Genomic DNA, 18,203 nt, shown 5'->3' with positions numbered 1-18,203 from the left:
AAAGTGACAGGATGGGAGGGGTATTATAGAGAGAGGGAGAAAGTGAAATCTAAACCAGGCCTCCCCCGGGTCTCATTCTCCAGCTCTCCATTGAAGAGCAGGCAGTCTGTGCTATCCTCTGGTCAGGCATGCCAGTCAGCCAGGCAGGGGAGTGGGGGGGTCGCAACGAGAAAAGGGCAGCCTGTGAGCCCCAAGGCAGGCTCCCTGCAGCTGTCAGAATCCCCGGCCCACCCTCACCTCATCTCTGCCACCTCCAGCCTCACAAAAGGCACCAACCCAGGCCAGCGGAGGGGGCGCAAGAGTGGAAGGATACCATCTCTGCATCACTCAGTCTAGGACAGAGCGCCAGCACAACTAAATAGACAAGAGTTTGTGCATCTTTCTTCTCCATTTCACCCGTTTTACACCCAACACTTAGAGCGTTGCAAGGTAAATTACAATTTATCAAGCTAGCTTGTTAAAGTAATTATTGATACAACACTGAATTTTCCTGTAAATGTCAAAATGTTTTATTACTTTTTTATCTTGTTTTCCCCCAAAGGATATGTTTATCAAAATAAAATGCTTAAATAACTCAATCTTTAAACAATGACTTTAAAAATGAACTGCAGCTTTTGATGAAGCACCCAACCATCCATTATCTATACTGTTTATCCTGTAGAGGGTTGCAGGAGGCTGAAGCTGATCCCAGCTTGGGTGAGTGGCAGGGTACACCCTGGACAAGTTGCCCGTCTATCACATAGCTAACACAAAGAGACAGAAATCACTCACAGTAACAGCTACAGGTCTCCAGTTAACCTAACCTGCATGTCTTTGGACTGTTGGAGGAAGCCAAAGTACCCAGAGAAAGCCCAAAGTGGGCACATGGAGAACATACAGACTCCACACAGAAAGGTCCTGGTCAGCCATGAGGTTTGAACTATCTTGTTATGACACAACAGTGCCAACCACTGCACCACTGTGCCACCCCTCGATGAAGTGTACTGCACAATAAAAAAAACAACAAACAAAAACAGTAAACCTGTAATTTCAGGAAGCATAGGCACATAAAACCATTTAATAAATTAAAGCTACACTATTTTGTTTCATTTTAAAATGAATATCTTGTGTGGCTCACATTAAGGACCATCAGCTCTGAAAGCACTGGATGTGCCAGTGCTGCTCTTTCTGGCCACAACAGAACAGTGTTCTCCAGCACACTGGCTTCCCCACTGCTAATTGGGAATTAACCGTGTGTTTGTATTGGCAACTGAAAATGCGTCTAGCAAATCCACCAGTTTTAGCAGAACTTTTCAGAGAATCCAACTAAAGGTCACAGTGCTACTCTGATTGTTTCCAGTGGAGGATGAAATCAGGAGTAGCAGTCACACAGAGAAAGGGAAGGAGAGAACAGAGAAGTCAACAAACATTCAAAAGTGTATAAATTTAGTCTTGGATCTTGCCGCCTCCATGTGTGTAAGCTGGCCCATCACCTTGGCTCAGCAGGCGATAATACCATAGATAGCAGTAAGGAGGAGGATCAGAAGAAGGTCAAAGCAAAATAGCGAGAGGTCAGCTGAACAGCAGATGAGCAAAATCACAGAGAAAATGACAAGGTAGAGGCAGTAATATAAGAGCGAGTGCATGGCTGCCACAAAGAAATGGCAAAATCAAGATGAAAAGTAAAAAGGAATCAAAACATGGCAGTAAAATACACTTGAATAAGATGCCTTACACACCTACAGTATATTTACCAAAACTATCTTGACAAACAGTGGCACTAAGCACCGCATCATCCATCAGTTGGATTAATATATTATGTTATGTGTGTGAGCCAGAGGCCAGCTATGGATAGGAATCGAGAACTGGTTCCAAATTGTCCGATCTACTGAGATCGTATGTTTCTAACTTTACAGATTCCTTTTATCGATGCTAGCATGTTTGTTTCACAGTTGCATGTTACAAAAACTCACAGGTTGTGGCATCCAACTGAGTCCACGCTACTGGAGTCATGGTGGAAAGGGAGAAGCAGTGCAAAGCATGGCAACAGTGCTATGTAATATGCCTGGAATATGATCGCAATACGTTGGAACAAATTTAGATGCAACATGGGCTAAAATTCCAGGACTCCCATGTATTTGACACTTTAGGATTAGTGATAGTGCTTCCCAACTGAGCAGCACATCCATTAGCGAGGGTAACCATCATGCATAATAATAACATTAGTGCCACATAGGCAGGCTTTGATTTTTTTTCTTTGACTCAGAAAACCTAAGAAAAATTAACACTGTACAGATATCCTCACATTTCATCCATTTCAGATAATGACAGCAGACAGACTGATGCTACAGATAGCTCGGAGGCTACAGCTAGCTGCTCCACTCGCCCATCAGCTACCAGCGGCTAAAACCATTTCATGCTGCTGCACAGGGAGAGAAAAAGAACAAACGAGTGTCAGCATGTCGTCAAAACATCTGCCCTATCTCAGCAGTAGAAGAAGCAGAGTTCTGATATATATCTGCTTAGAGGTTAGTTACAGTTTGTGTCAGCTGATGTAAAGCAGCTTTATTTTGGCTATATTTCATACACCGATGCATTTAAAAAAAAAAACTATAAGAATTAGCATCAGAATAAAATCGTTTATACAAGATAAAAATTAAACAAAATTAATTAAATGAAAATTAAAACAGAGCTAAAAGATCAGAAACATGACTACAGAGGTGTTACAGTGGAGTGATAAGTTGTACGTTGCCCCAAATGCAGCACAGGCAGACACAGTCATGCCTATTTTCCTAAAGACGAATTGTTTATCAGTTTTATATTTGTTTTCCAAATTATAAACCTTTTAAGAAGATGAGCACTTTAATTTATTTTAACATGATCAAACATGTTATTAGGTCACTGTTCTACACTGTGTTCAAACTTGTGTTTCTCCCACACAGAAAATTCATCAGGAATCAATCAAAGAATTGGACCAATAAGCAATCAATAATTGAACTGATATCTATAAAATCTTTTTAGTTCCCATCCCTTGGCCCAGCTTAGTCCTCAAGCAACCTGAACCCAGCTGCAGCAGACAAGGCAAAGGCGGACGGACCCGAGGTCAACAGAGAGACTCTTATAGCACATTCAGCATGTTAGAAACAGTTCACACTTGTCTCCATCAAGTCACGTGGGCTGGCATACGTCTGGGAAGTTCCCAAATTACATTGCACCTCTTTCTGTCTTCACTGCTGTCATTGCACTCTCTTCCTTTTTGCAAGACTTGTCAGGTGTCTCTAGTGACTTAAGTAAAAGATGGAGTCGGTGTTTACACTTCCTCCTTCATGTAACATGCACTCCAGTGACACCTTCTTCACATAGTAAGGTGAACAATCTCAGATAACCATGTCCAAAAACAGAACTGATCTTTTCAATTGCCCAAGTGGACAGAATGTAGAGTGCAGACCCTCTTCACATCTAATATTAATGAAATGAATAAGTATATACATGCTATACATGTGGTTACGCACACAACCACGCAGGAAGATGTAGGTGTGCGCGGTTACTGTGAAATACTGCGGTGTTTCACATCAAGAGCTGTAGATGAGAGGATGAAACATTAGCAAAACATGGATACTGCTCTGTCGGTGCTGTTGGTAACTCTAATTAAGATACAGAAACATGTTAAATACTTCTATTTAAACAATATCTCCCTTTCACCTACTCATCACAGCATTATCATGAGAGGCAATGCTGTTGCCAGCAACAAAGGAAATATGTACAGTATGTCTCTGAGCCAACTATGCTCTATGCACACGAGTGAGACTCGAGCACTTCATGCTTTCATGGATAATGCCAAAACACCTGCTTTCATCTGAACTACTACTCTGGGTTGTTTAAATTGACTGGGAAACTTTAATACTTCCAACCTGGGGATCTATATCATACAAAGGTTTTCCATCTTTCTGTTCAGCATAACAATGTAGCTGCTTAACCGTGTTAGTTTTACTGTAGGAACAGACAACAACTGACACAATGGCAAAGTTTTCCAGGAGGAATTCACACTTCATGTTACACATGCACACCCAAACTGTGATTACTGTACTGAAACCAAAAGTCCTGTAACAGTTTATGACAAATACACCAGTACACAGCATTTCCTCTAGTCTAGGTAAAAACTCACATGCAAATAAAACACAAATAGCTTTTGAGAAACTTACTGCACTCTTTATCATAAGAGTTCCAAATTTTACCACCCACGGCCATTCAGCAGGCCAAGCCGGCTCTAAAAGACGCTGCCCATAAATAAAGTCTGTACAGAGCAGCCGCAACGTGTCAGTTTCTCTAAATCAACCCTGTGATATTTTACTTGATTTATCAGACCTCTTACCTGTTGCAACAACCACTGAGCACTGCGAGGTAAAATAGAAGGAAATCCAATATAAGCAAGTGACAGTTTCACATACCTGGTAATGACTCTGCCTGCTTTAGAAAGATGGATCGATCACAACTCTGAACAAAAACATAACCTTCTCTCTGTGAAGAGCACTGGCTCACTCTACCAGCACTTATGAAATAGAGAATCCCTCCAGTTAACATGTCTGATTTAGAGTGTGTGTGCAGAATTAACACTCATCATGAGAACAGGACCATGTCCCAAGAAAATAAAATGTTTGCCCAAGTCAAAGGCAGAACCCGAAAGGTCCGGTCACATATGACTTTTAGCTTTGTGTTGTGTGATGTCCAGCAGCAGGACACTTCTATGCAGTGGGACAAACACTTTACTAAAAGCAAACAAACAAACAAACAAACCCCACTGCAACGCTATAACCCATACTGAGTGTCTCAAAGGAATTATCTAATGAACAGTAGCAAAAATGACAGAAATATGAAAGTCTTATAAGATCACTACAGTTTTAAAACATTACTATATGTGTCACACTATTAAAGGGATGTCCTTTAAGAAAAAACTGACATTTTATTTGCTATAATTAAACCAACAGAGTTCAAGGAGGAGAATTTAGGGACTATTTTCAGTGGAAAAGCATCTCATAAATCAAGATGAGGGCATAGATGGACCAGCTCTACACGAGTGAAGCATGCTGAGAGTATAATCTATAAATACTAATAACTTGGTAAATTGTTTTAGAATATCAGACCTCCTCTTTGTTAGACTTTGTAAATGATGTCGGTTTTCGGGTGACCTTATCGTTTATACTGTCATCACGCTTTTTTTTATTTTCTTATATCATCTTATCTCCATCCTACTAAACCAGTGTAAAGTATTTTTCTTATGTGGCGCAAGATTAGACGTCTGCTGCTGCTGATGGTGCAACGGGCCGATGTACAAGCTCTAAAATTCAGTCCTTCTCCAGACCACGCGCAGTTAATCCGCTAAATTAATCCAACGAAAGCGATAAGCAAAATAAAACTTCACAACACCACACGTTTAATTGACTCCAGTCTTACAGAATCCAACAAAACCGCCGCATCAACACTCAGTTCAGCCAAATCAAAACTTTTCCCAGACACAGCACTGATCCTCACGCGTGACCGCGGCGCTTTGCCTTACCGGTCCCGTTCCGTTTCCGACTTTCCCGGTGCTCGTCCGCGCCCAGCAACAGTGGAAACAGATTGGCAAAGCCTGGCTGTCAACGCAAAAAGCGGAGATGTCCACGGAGGCGGCTTTGTCAAGTCAGACACAGCCTGGCAAACTAAAACCGGATGTGTGTTTTCACAGTAATGGTATATCTGTACCGGTACAGACAACTTTCTTCACACACCTGTTAGATGAAAATAAAGCATGACGCGCTTTAGGTTTTTATGCGCACGCCTCCTACACAACTTGATACAAACCACTGGCTCACTATAAGTGGCGCAAAATCTGAGACAACAGGATTGTTAATTGGGGTGTTCATTTTATTTCAATGTAGCCCACTGTTTAATTGTTTACTGACAGACATCCGTCCCCAATTTTACATTCAATCTGCCTTGAAAGTGAAACGCATTGGTAAAATCTAATAGAAGGTACAGTGTAGGCTGTAGTCAATGAAGTGTTTATGCTGGCAGATTTGATCAGTTTCCCAGACTCCAAAAAAAAAAAATGACTACAGGAACAATAAACATCCCACAGTGCCAGCCTTGGTCGCGTCATCCAAGGAAAACATGCCCAGTTTGCTGATGATATTTAAATAGCCCACCAGTTTAGCGCCTTTCATAGTTCCATTAAATTATGCTTTTGGCTTGCATACCGATCTTAATCTTACCAGATTAGCACTAAGGTCATTTCAGTAAATATAACAAGAAGGGCCCCTTTACACTACTGTAACTAACAGAAATGCTCTTGGCTCTACCATTTCTGAACACTAGATAAAGTGGCGTCAGAAAGTAGGCTATCCAGACCCCTTCAACGTGTGCACATTTTATTTTCATTGGATACATTTACCATTTTTGCAAATTCAACAACCCATAAAAACAAAGTGGACCCTCTTTTTTTGCATTTTTTTAAAAGCCAAAAACATTTTTTATAAAGTATTCTGAACATTGAAGGCCCTTTGTCAACAATTCATTACAGTACAGCTTCCTGGATACATTTCTACAAATTTTGCATCCCTGCATTTGGGCAGTTTATTCCGTTCTTTCTGTCAGACTGGATGGGAAACACTTGTGAACTGCCATCTTCAGGTCAGTGGGGTTTAAGTCTGGGTCACTCAAAGACAGTCAGGGACTTGTCGCGAAGCCACTCCAGCTTTGTCTTGGCTCTATGCTTCAAGTCAATGTCATACTGAAAGGTGAACTATCACCTCATCTCAGGTAACGTGCACTCCAGAGCATGTTTTCTTCAAGCACCTCTATGTATCTGGCTGCATTCATCTCCCTGTAGCTGCAGCGGAGAAGCACCCCAACTAGCATGATGCTACCACAACGGTGCTTCACAGGGATGGTGTTATTCAGGCGACTTTTTGGGTAATCCATCCAGAGAATCCTTTTCTTCATGCTCTCAAAGACCTGTAAATGCCATGAAGCAAAATCCAAGTGGGTTGTTGTATACATACAGTATCTTTTACTCACAGTGTTTGTCTTGCCGCTTTACCATAAAGGCCTGAGTGCTGCTGAGGCAGGTCCTTCCATCAGGTTCCATCTCTACCTGGATTCAGATATGCCTGACCACAATTTGGATTATAATATTAGATTTTTAATTAATTAGCAAAACATTCTAAATATCTATTTTCAACTTCACCTTTACCTAGTGTAGACCGGTGGTTAATATGTCAATTTTATCCATTTAAATAAATTCTACAGCACAAAGTGCACAATAAATAAAGAGGTCTGAATGCTTTCTGGTGTCACTGTATATCGTGATCATGCAAATGTGCTGGCACAAATAGTGATCATAAAAATAACCCACGGTGAAGAGCATGGTGAGTGCAGTGAATGAAACACAACACCGTCTCTCCCCACTTACACCAGCCATACCACCTCTAAGATGCCTTGACAGTCTTCAGTATATGAGTATAGTTTTTTTTATCACATGCACATTGAATTAAAATGTGCCCAATTCCATAGCCCTGAGTCTTTGTCCATTTTATTATTTCCTTCTCAATCTCCTCTAGTTCTCTGTGGTAATGACTAAAGGGGCAGAAAGTAAGCCTGATTCGGAGCCTTAAGAGGTACCGTATCTAACTGGTCACTGTCCAAAGACAGCAGACCACACTCTTACTTGCCCTTTAAGTGCTGACAGTGCTGATTATAGACTGCTTATTCTGGTAAATGGAAAGGTGAGTAAACCTCCTGACCTTTGTTCTGTGGTCTTCATAAAGCAACAACAACAAGTTGTTGAGTTCAGCGGAGCTATACTACTCTTACGTCTGTATGGAAAATATGAAGTTACAGCCAGCAACCCGTTTGTTTTACTTAGCAGAAACACTGGAAACAAGGGGAAACAGTCAGCCCAGCTCTGTGTAAAGGTACGAAAATCAGCTTGTCTCTAAAGCTCACCTACTAAAATGCTATCTTGTCTGTTTAACTTGTACAAAAGTGACAATTTCTAATATACAGAGGGTTACATATGCAACTATTTCTTGGCCAGGACCAATGGCCAGACAACCTTCAGCCAAGATATCATATAACATAAGCCCTTGTACAATCAGTGAATTGTCATTTTTACACTTTGCCTTTTGTGTGGATTACATAACTAATATATAGTGTGCTAATTAGTGAGCTTTGAGGGTCTTGGTAAGTGGATTTTGTTATAGCAGGACTGTGCAAGGCTAGTATTTTCCATTTCTAATCTTTTTGCTAGTTAACCATCTCTTGGCAGTAGTTTCACATTTACTGTACCATAACCACAAGTGTTATCAATCTTCTCATCTATCTCTGGCAAGAAACATCAAACTTATGCTTTATATCAGACTAAAAAACAGAACTTTATTCTGTAAACCAAAAAAAGGGTAAATTGATTTCTTCTTATTAAATGCCTTTGGTCTGGACTTGTGTTTCTTTCTTTGGATTCTGTGCCTGCATGCACGTATATTGTATATTCTTTCCCCTCCTGGTGGATAAATCGCCACAAGGTATAACTGTAGAACTCTACAGTAAATCCATTAATCTTGACAGGCCTTTATAGCCTCTCAAACTCCCACTCACACCGTTTTCCACAACCGTGTTCATGCGTCAACCTGGTTTCCACAGCAACTGAAGTGCAAGCTGTGTCCATCCAACATGAACTTTACAATCCATCTTTAAATGGAGTCTTTGATGGACCAGAGCGGAGTCAGAAATGAGCAGAACAAAAGGAGAGCAGATGAAGGAACAACGGCCTTCAGGCAGTTGATCAACTTTAGTGCGAGTAGAATGTGTGAAGAAAAAAAAAAGAATATGGAAATATTAGATTAAAAGAGAGTTGAGAAGAGAGGAATGCATGAAAACTCTCTCAGTAACTCGATTTACTGTAGATCCCACATTTCCTTTGAATTTTCACATCTGTGTTCACTGTAACATCTCACTTTCAAAAACCCTGAGAAGAAACATTTGTGTGAGTAAAGTTTGTATATCCACACATCATCTTATGAAAAAGTGGATAAATTTTACTTTCAGAGCTCATTTTATTCATACATGCATTTGAAAACCAAAGTCCACTCTGGGATAATTTCATGCTGTGTTATGTGCCTTCCTTTCACAGTGTCTAATGGTGGATCTTTCCTCTTCATAAGAAAATCGTAACACTCCACTATAAGTAGAATTTTTACACTTTCAATCCTGTATCTGCTGAATGAGTAGTGGTATTTCACAGTTTTGTGTAAAGAGCTATTTCAGCGTGACTGTGGTATACCTAGCTGTTGCACTGTAATGATACTGAGCTGTCTGGGAAATAAGTCATGGATTTAATGTGCCCTCTATAAAAGAAATGGGAGGTCCCTTAAAATCCCATAACCCACTGCAACATGAGTTACGGGTTACTCCTGCTCTTTCTCCACAGTAGGGGCCTGCTGCTGGTTTTAATTAGAAGGAACCAGTGTGATTACCAAAGAGCTAATTATGTTGGCTAGCCACTGAGGCACTAATGGCAAAAAGGTAAGTACAAATTAGAGGGCAGCACACTGACTTGGGGAAAAGGACAAAGAGAAAGATGTATCAAAACAAACAGGTTTCTGTGGAGAAGACATTGTGTTACCATTTCTACAGACAATTATTGACTTGCGAGACGTTGCTTCTTAATCTGCACCACAGACACTGGCAGACACACTTTGGTTCTCCATCTAGGCTAAATCAATTTTCTAGATGAGACAGATTCATGTGTGAGTGACAGGTACCGAAGGAAGAATTGCTGCTAAAGGTGGAGAAGCGGTATAGGGAGGGGGAAGCTATTGCTTTGATGAGAGAGAACTGGATCATAATTAAAATGGATAAATCTACATATTGTTATCTATAATGATACAAGATATTATCATTTTATTAAAAATCTCATTTTGGTGACTTAGTGCCCTTTTTTAATTTTGTTTTCATGTTCACATGAAGAGTTAAATGTTAATTTGATGTTTGTAAACTAAAATTCTAAGACAGCATTTTAGCCATCATCTTAAATGTCTAAAGATAAGTGTTCCTTAGGGCTCTTTCAGCCTCTATGTAAACTACACGGTCACACACACCCCCTGTTACTCAAGGAGGGTTTGGCATGTGCTTGCGTAGTAAAATGTGTTGTCCAAAAATATTTTAACGCAGTGCAAGCACAAGTGTCATTTCACACATTTCTAATAGGGGCACAAATGTAAATACTGGACTGTCACTTTTCTCTGAAGTCTTTGTTACAGAAGAAGTTTCCAGTGTCAGAAAAATGGACTGTGCAAAGTTATTCATGTTCATCGACATCTTTATGATATAGCAATGCACTCATCTTTTTTTCTTTCACCAGTAATGATTTAGCAGATGCGAAATGACACACTTCTCTTTGGAAGCAGTTTTCATTTCTAGTTGATAAATCACATGGCCTGATTAGGATTACGAGCCAGTGACTGTTGTCCCCCGTTGGGTGAGCAGTGCATCACATCTGCGCAGCCACTGCTTACGTACATACATACTGGCATGACCCTTGCATTTACAGCACCATTTAGAGTCTGAGACATCCCTTAGTGACACATCATGGACAAAATGTCAGGTTTGCCCGGCTGCACCTTCCTCTCTTCCTTTTCCTCACTCTAGTTTTGCTTCCCTGATTACACTATCTAACACACCTGCCCACCTCCCTTGATTATCACCAGCTGCACCTTATCACTGTCCTCCCTGCTTATACCCTGCTCACTGATCACTCCCCTGCCAGTTCAATCTCTGTCTCCAGGCCCCTTTGATTGTTGTTTTATTTCTTGCGCTTCTTACACCAGTCATAGTTCTCTCTTTTTGTTAAGTATTACCTTATTTTGTTTCGTCCCGCTGCTTCTCCCCTGGAACTACTCAGCTCTCCCAGCCACCACCATACAGGTCGATGCACAGTCTCCTTTAACTGTTTGTTCCATACCCCTGCAGTCATCTTCACCTCAACCCTGACCTATCCAGGAGTGACCCCAGCGTCTGCAGCTCTGTCTGTCATTATTCACCACTCCATAGACTGCATATGTTTTTTTTCTCCCACCGCTGATCGACACCCGGTTACCACTAACTACCTCTCCACTTCTCATTGCACTGTTTCACTTTGTAAATAAATATCACTGCTTGCACCGAAGCCAGCTATCTGGGTCCGTCTTTTTTCCCCGCTCGCTCATCATAGTGTCGAGCGTCACTAACACAAAATGCCACTCAAATTGAATAACTATCACATTGTCTGTATAGAATGCTCTTCAAAAATGTGGTTTTCTTTTTTCCTTAATCTGAAGGTAATTTCTTTACAAAAAGCATTTACAGGAACTGACAACATTTCTAAAATGTCACATATTGAAATTGAGATGAGCACATTTAACATCGTTACTGTTTTGGAATGAGTGCATTTAAAGTTATTTGGTTAACTGTTTCAAGGTTAATCAGAATGCGCACTGATTTGATTGGTATGCACATTACAAACCCTTACATATCAAATGAAGTTACTTGTTTCTTGATCAGGGTATATTCACATGTACTAGGAAAAATCAAACGGATATTAATATTGTGGTTAAAAAAAAAAAGACAAACTCAAATGCAGCAGAGACTTTTGCTATACCTGAGCAACCACAGCCATATACTAACAGTATCCACAGCCTGTCTTGTGTGATTTATAAACTTAATAATTAACCTCCCAGAGCTGCTGATGACTGTCATGACATTTTTTTCCCAGAACAGCACCAGTGGTGAAACAAAATCTCCCAGCTTTCACTAGATCGCCATTCTTATTCCACAAGGATAGAAAAGCTACATTTATAATTTTGTAGAGATTCCCACACCTTGTACAGAGGAGTCCACCACTGTCAGCTGACCAGGAAGCTCTCCCTCTGTGCAGTCTTAAAATAGTTAGTTGTACAAAGTGAGGTGAGAAAATTATAGAATAATAACAAATAAACCAAAGCCTGGCTTCAACAGATGTGAATAAATCACCAAAGGGTCATCAGGCAAAATATTTTCTACCTTCCTAAAGCCTTGGGAGAATGGTGAATAAGAAGTACATGCTACAAATGGTAGGATTTATCTAATAAAGACTCGGGTAATAGTGGATGTCCTGAAATCTCATTCCCAGCCATATCAGCACATCTCAGCCTATTCAAAAGTAATGAAATGGTCATAGCTCATGAGCCCACATCCTCACTTAATTACACAGAGAGAGATTTACGTATAGGATATAAAATGCATAGATATGTCGAATACATTTGTGTCTTTACCAACTTTCTCGTTATGGTGACATTGTTATGCTGTGAAAGAGAATAATATATTCTCACACTCCTTGTGGCTCAGCAAAAAAAAGTCATTTGTACGAAATGAGGTCGCAAATAATCAAGCTCTATTAGCTGCATCTACTGATATAATCAGTCGTCCCTTGACTACACAGCCACATGGAAATCATTTTTCTTCCACAGTTTCTCCTGACTTCTGTCTGATCAGCTTGGCATGTTATTGCCCAGGAACATAGTATAGTTATAATAACTTCAGTTAAACATCTTCAGCTACAGCTATTAAAGACCAACTTTCTACTCCTTACATTTTGAGATTAGACTTGTTCCTTTTAATTATTAATACATTTGAGAATTAGATTATATCTACTTAGCACTGCAAAATGTGCACACCAATGTATTACAAGCATTACATTCTTACAAGCTCTCGTCTTTTTTACAGTCTGCTAGCTCCTCATACTTTCATAAAGATCTCAACCATGTGCATTTGAGTCTTGCGTTACTTCAGACACTATAAAAGGTTATGGTAATTTGATGCTTTTAGGGCAGCATTTTTAACAAATACACTGCTCTCGTGTTTTGTAATGAAGAAACATGTCACCCAGTGCAGCAGCATATTTCAATCATTTGTACAAAACAATAGAGGTCTGTAGCACAGATGAATAAGATGATCCAGGCTGGAGACTGACAGGCAGTTCAGTTGCCGCTTTTAGTCTCTATTTGAGGATTGCTGAAAAGATTATAACCTTTAAGGCTTCACTAGACCTGAAATATGTTTTCCTTAGTTAATGCTTATTATTTTTGGTATATTTTTACTTGAAGGTAGAATGGTTTAATAATCTTGGGAATATATTATGACAAGAGATTCAGTTGGGTTTGCACAGAAGCAACTGATAGAAACGTTCTTTAGAGGGCTTTTTTTTTTACTTTTATACTTTGAGTACACTTCAGAGCCTGTCCCTTTTTTTACTTTTACACTAATAAAGATTTTGAATCAGTAATTCTACTTTTACCATTTTTTTGTATCTGTACTTCTGGTTGAGTTACGAACATGTGTACTTTTGCCACCTGTTAATATAGTCATTGTTGGATGTTTGCATTTAGCCCAAAGCACCACTGTGTCCAAGTACAGCCTCACACAGCTGCCAGCACGTCCATAGACTTTTAGTCTTGCTATGCAATGCATGCTGAATAGACACATGAGCCTTTATGTCCTTGAGTAGAAATAAGCAGGTGTAGAAAACAAATCAGTCTCTAAGAACTTCAGTACTTTTCAACAATGAGTAATTTAAGATTGAGATCGGCTGCATCTATCCAGCTGAAATTTAATGTTGTTAATAGTTACTACTATTGTTTTTAAAGGGGAATATATTGTTGTTTTTGCCTTAGATTATAATTCCATTCATTATTATTTATACTCAATTTGAATATTTTAGTCTGTTGGACATCTACTGTAAATATCATTTATTTGATGTTTTTGTTTTCATTTAGTTTGTGCCACAGAAATATGCAAACCTTTACTGCACCTGTGACTGAAAATGGAGGTAACACAGTGTGACACGGGTAACTGATAGAGATATCTGGATGTATTCAGCTTTTCACTCACACTAGACAACAGTAGGGAAGAGGATGTTTTCTGGTGCTTACTGAAGACTGAAATATTAACTTGAGCCACTGTGCATGGCCATTATGATTTATGCATGAATAATTTCTCTGTCATGTTACATCAGTGTAAACATTTTCAAGGCTGAATAATTTGCATGGTTTGATAGCAGTGTAACAAGGTGTAAAGCTGTTATGAAAAGGCTGAAATTTGTTGTTTATTGAACTTTATTCTTGTAGATTAGATGCAAGTAATTTGTTAAACTTGTCCATTATTAGCCTCCATCATCCCCTTTATTTTTCTGCCTGTCAATCTCTATTCTGTATAATCCACTACCACCCAACCATGACCTCGACATAATTTGTCTATTTCTATCCGTCTTCATTTTGGCCTCCACATGCCTTCTTCCAAATTCACTTTCCAATCATTTTTAACTCTCCCATGCAATCACTTCCCCATCTCTCGCTCTGCCTCTCCCCTTCCATCTCCCCCTCCCATTTCTTTAATCGTTCCATTTTCTGCTGAAGGTTACTCTTGCCTGCAGGGCTATGAAAATGTCAGAAAGGCCCACTCCATTTTCAGCTACGTAAATAGCCATTTCCCTCCAGAGAAAACCCACTTTTGCGAGTCTGACCTGTCACGTCGCACATCACACCTCCCAGCTCCTTCTCGACACTATCTGAGCACAATGGGGCTACACATGAACAGCGCTCTTTCATTGCCTGTCATTTACATTTAATGACTGCTACCATTGTCCTCTGTGTTCATCTCTATTTATCTATATTGTGATTATACATGTGTTTTCAGGAGCAGCACTTGTATTCATTAAGACAAATACTACACTTCCAGGTGAAAATTAGGCAAATGAAATACAGCAGGAGCAGCACGTGTGACTTGTAATTTTCAGTATTTACAGCCCCTAATGGACAAATTAACTTATATTAATCAGATCTGGAAATTGTAATAGTCAAATGTATTCACAGAAATATGCAACAGCCATGTGGAAATAAAATGCTAATTCTACTTTCCAGGGCTCAAAAGTAGCAAAAATAACTTATTAACCTTCCCTTAAACCGCTTTGTACTTCCCAGCCTGCAACAGCCCATTCACAATGTCATTATAATTTATCAGCACAGGAAGAAATATGGGAAAGTGTGTGTTCATTGACAGCCACAGAGAAAGCACTTACAGTGTTGAATAGAATAACAGAGAGAAGAAGCCTCTTTGCCGTCTTCAAGTCACAGAGATTCAAATCAAATTTTGGTTCCATTAAAACTTTACACTCAAGGGACAAATGCTCTTTTAAGACTGAGCAAGTGTGTTCTGTGTAATTCTCCAGAGGTTTTATGTTTTCTCTGAATTAGAATGGAAATGGTGAGAGGCAGCATGGGCTTGGAAGGATGCTGGAGAAATATTAAACCTGGATTTGTGCCTTGAGTCTTTTAGTGAATAAGGGAGGGGGGAAAAAAATCACTTATTTGATCTCTGCTGTTTTGTAAATCAACTTGCTTCTCAGCCATGTATATCCTCGCACTTTGAGAACAAGCTCACGCAGGTCATGCAAGGCTAGTTCATTTCCGTGTGCCATGTCCCAGAAAACCCTGACGTGATGCGCGTCACTCCCATCCTCCACCTCTTCCCCTCTTCACTAACACTCCCCTGATCTTCTCTTTCAATTTCCTGCAGCCCTGCAAGACAATGGGGAGCTACATCAAAGGCCTGCATGAGGGGTTTGATAGCTCACATAAAAAAAGTCACAGAACAGTATTTGGACAACTCATCATCTTTCAGTGCACTTGCGACAACATTTTCCCAGAGGTTTCCGTTTGAAAAAGTCAAAGAAAAGCTGTTCAGACAGTATTTGCTGGCTGCCTTGAGAATCAAGAGTGAAAAGCATTTCTAGGGGGTTTGATCCATTTCTACAGGCAACAAAATGCAAAGAATACAGGTATGGTATGACACCTGAAAATAAACAGCTTGCCCACTACACATATCACATTACAAGTGCCAAGGTCATATTGTAGACTGTTCAAAAAAAAGAGGTATGGGTCAGGTGCTCACATACTGTAGACTGAAAATATCATTTCTCATGGTCTTGTATGTTTCCCTTGAGTGCTCACACTGACAAGACAGACTGATTCATGGCACAGTTTAACCACATGTTTTGCACTGAATGTGACTACAAAAGTGCATACGCATCCATCTGCGCGCACACACACATTGTGCGCTAGGGCAGAAATAACAAGGAAATGATGCACACACAAACATAATTGAATGGTCCAGGTATAAAATTACTTCTGGATCCATTCAGGCTAATATACCTTGGTTTACTTAGTGTTGTTCCTCTCTTAACAATAGATACAGTGAGTCAATGCTGTCAGTCTGGCACTGCCTTCCCGCTGCAACTGAAAATGACTTTCAACAACTTGATCGAATTAATTGGCTAACTGTTGGGAAGAGGGGGATAGATAGACCATTAGCTAGTGAAAAGAAAAAGATTGACAAGTGTGCTGTTTCTCAGGAATAATTGAGAGGGAGGACTGTGGCTGGAGGGAGAGTGAAGGGTACACAAAGAAAGCAGGCCTCAGATGAGAACAAAGGAATAGATTTTACAAAAATGAGCCTGCTTTGTTTCCTATCCTTGGTAAGAGTCAGATGTTTTGCTGTGCTCTGTCTTGTGAAGCGTGACTCCCTTTTTTCCTTAGACAGAAACCCTATCATTTGGACGTTTGTGGAGAGACGTTAGAAAAGTAGCTTTGCCAAAGACAGGAATAGACATTTTGAGGAATGCGGAAAAAGGGGGTGTGGTTGTGGCACAAAAAAATACAGTATTTAACGTGAAATCATACATTTTCTAGTGATATCCTGTACCATATATGAACAATATGTTATTAGTTTTATGGGAATTTTCAAAGCCAAGAAGAACAAGAGAAGCAACAATGAATGCATGGGATGGTGGCACCAGTGGGTCTACATATGAAATTACCTGCATGTACCAGACAAAAGGGTCTGTACCAAAGGGTCCGGTGAAGCCATGTGGATACCATGGGCAGGACAGTGGCGGATGTATGGAGCCCTTTCTAACTGGATCTGTCACAACTCACCACCAGTTAATATAAGACCACTATGAGGCCAAAGTGAATGCTATAGATGATGGCTACAGTGTGTTTGTATCTCAGACAACAGTTTGACCCTCTGCTGCTGCCTTTTCTAATCCTCCTATTCTCCAGATTGGGGTTGAAACAGTTACCGGTGCTACAGTAAACCGTGGTAAAGTTTCCAATGGTTAGTATCACTGCTCCAAATTTTACATATTATTAAAACCATGATCAATTGCTGCACTTTGAAAACCTCCCTTTCTGAAGAGTTACACACTGTCGCAGATCAACCAAAGTTAGCTAGAGGTTCTCAGATGGAAGCACAGTATGCAACGTCCGTCAGTGAAAACATGGCGGAATGCAATGACAGATTAAGAGACAATGCTCCAGAGACTTTTTAGCCATCAAGAAGATGAACTGCAGTGTGGGCATATTTTAGTTTTTACAAAAGTCCTGATCCAGAAAAGGCAGGAAAAAATTGCTGCAAAAGGAAGAAAGCCTTCCAGTCTTCTGAGTCATCTTTTTGACCATCAAATGATACATTTGATACATTTTTATATGTTTCCAGAAAGCTTTACACACAATGCATAGTGATGCTAAGAATTAGTGGTTTTCAAAATAAAGCCTTGAATTAATAATTTCCGTTAGCTTAGGTACTTTTTGAACACTTTCAACACATACTCAGTAATATCGTGACGATACTGACAACCATGATCATTCTGGTCACTATATGGGCAGGTCACCAGTCTATCACAGAGCTGACACTTAGAGACAGACAACCACACACACCCACACTCCCATGGGCAATTTAGAGTCTCCAATCAACCTAAGCTGCATGTCTTTGGACTGTGGGAGGAAGCTGGAGTACTCAGAGAGAACCCACACAGGCACAGGGAGAACATGCAAACTAAGCACAGAAAGGCACCGGGTCAGCCACGGCTCAAAAGGGGAACCTCCTTGCTGTTCCACTGTTCCACCATGCCACCATCACTATTATCATGATGTTACATTTTCATAGTGTTACATCTTTACTTCAGATAAGCCACTGGAAATTAACATTATTCACATGCCCAAAATGGAAAAAGTAAGTAAACCATTCTCAGCCTCCACTCTCCTTCACCTGGCTCACACAGGGGAAAGGATCAATACCTTGCTGAGCAAAAGCCTCACGAAACTGTAAAAATCTTTTTATGC

General features: G+C 40.1%; 1 protein-coding gene across 3 annotated transcripts in view; it reads right to left on the bottom strand.

Annotated features, from left to right (window-relative positions):
* Window positions 1-5,661, bottom strand: part of znf385c (zinc finger protein 385C) — a 133,695-nt gene extending 128,034 nt beyond the window's left edge. For all 3 annotated transcript variants that reach the window (XM_020607317.1, XM_020607318.1, XM_020607319.1), the window contains exon 1: window positions 5,534-5,661. The gene's annotated coding sequence lies outside the window, so the exon portion shown is untranslated. The remainder of the gene's footprint in view (window positions 1-5,533) is intronic.
* Between the last annotated feature and the right edge of the window lie 12,542 nt (window positions 5,662-18,203).

The sequence above is a fragment of the Monopterus albus genome, unplaced genomic scaffold (assembly GCF_001952655.1).
Source record: "Monopterus albus unplaced genomic scaffold, M_albus_1.0 scaffold85.1, whole genome shotgun sequence".
NCBI lineage: Eukaryota > Metazoa > Chordata > Actinopteri > Synbranchiformes > Synbranchidae > Monopterus > Monopterus albus.
This window is presented reverse-complemented; position numbering and strand designations above follow the sequence as displayed.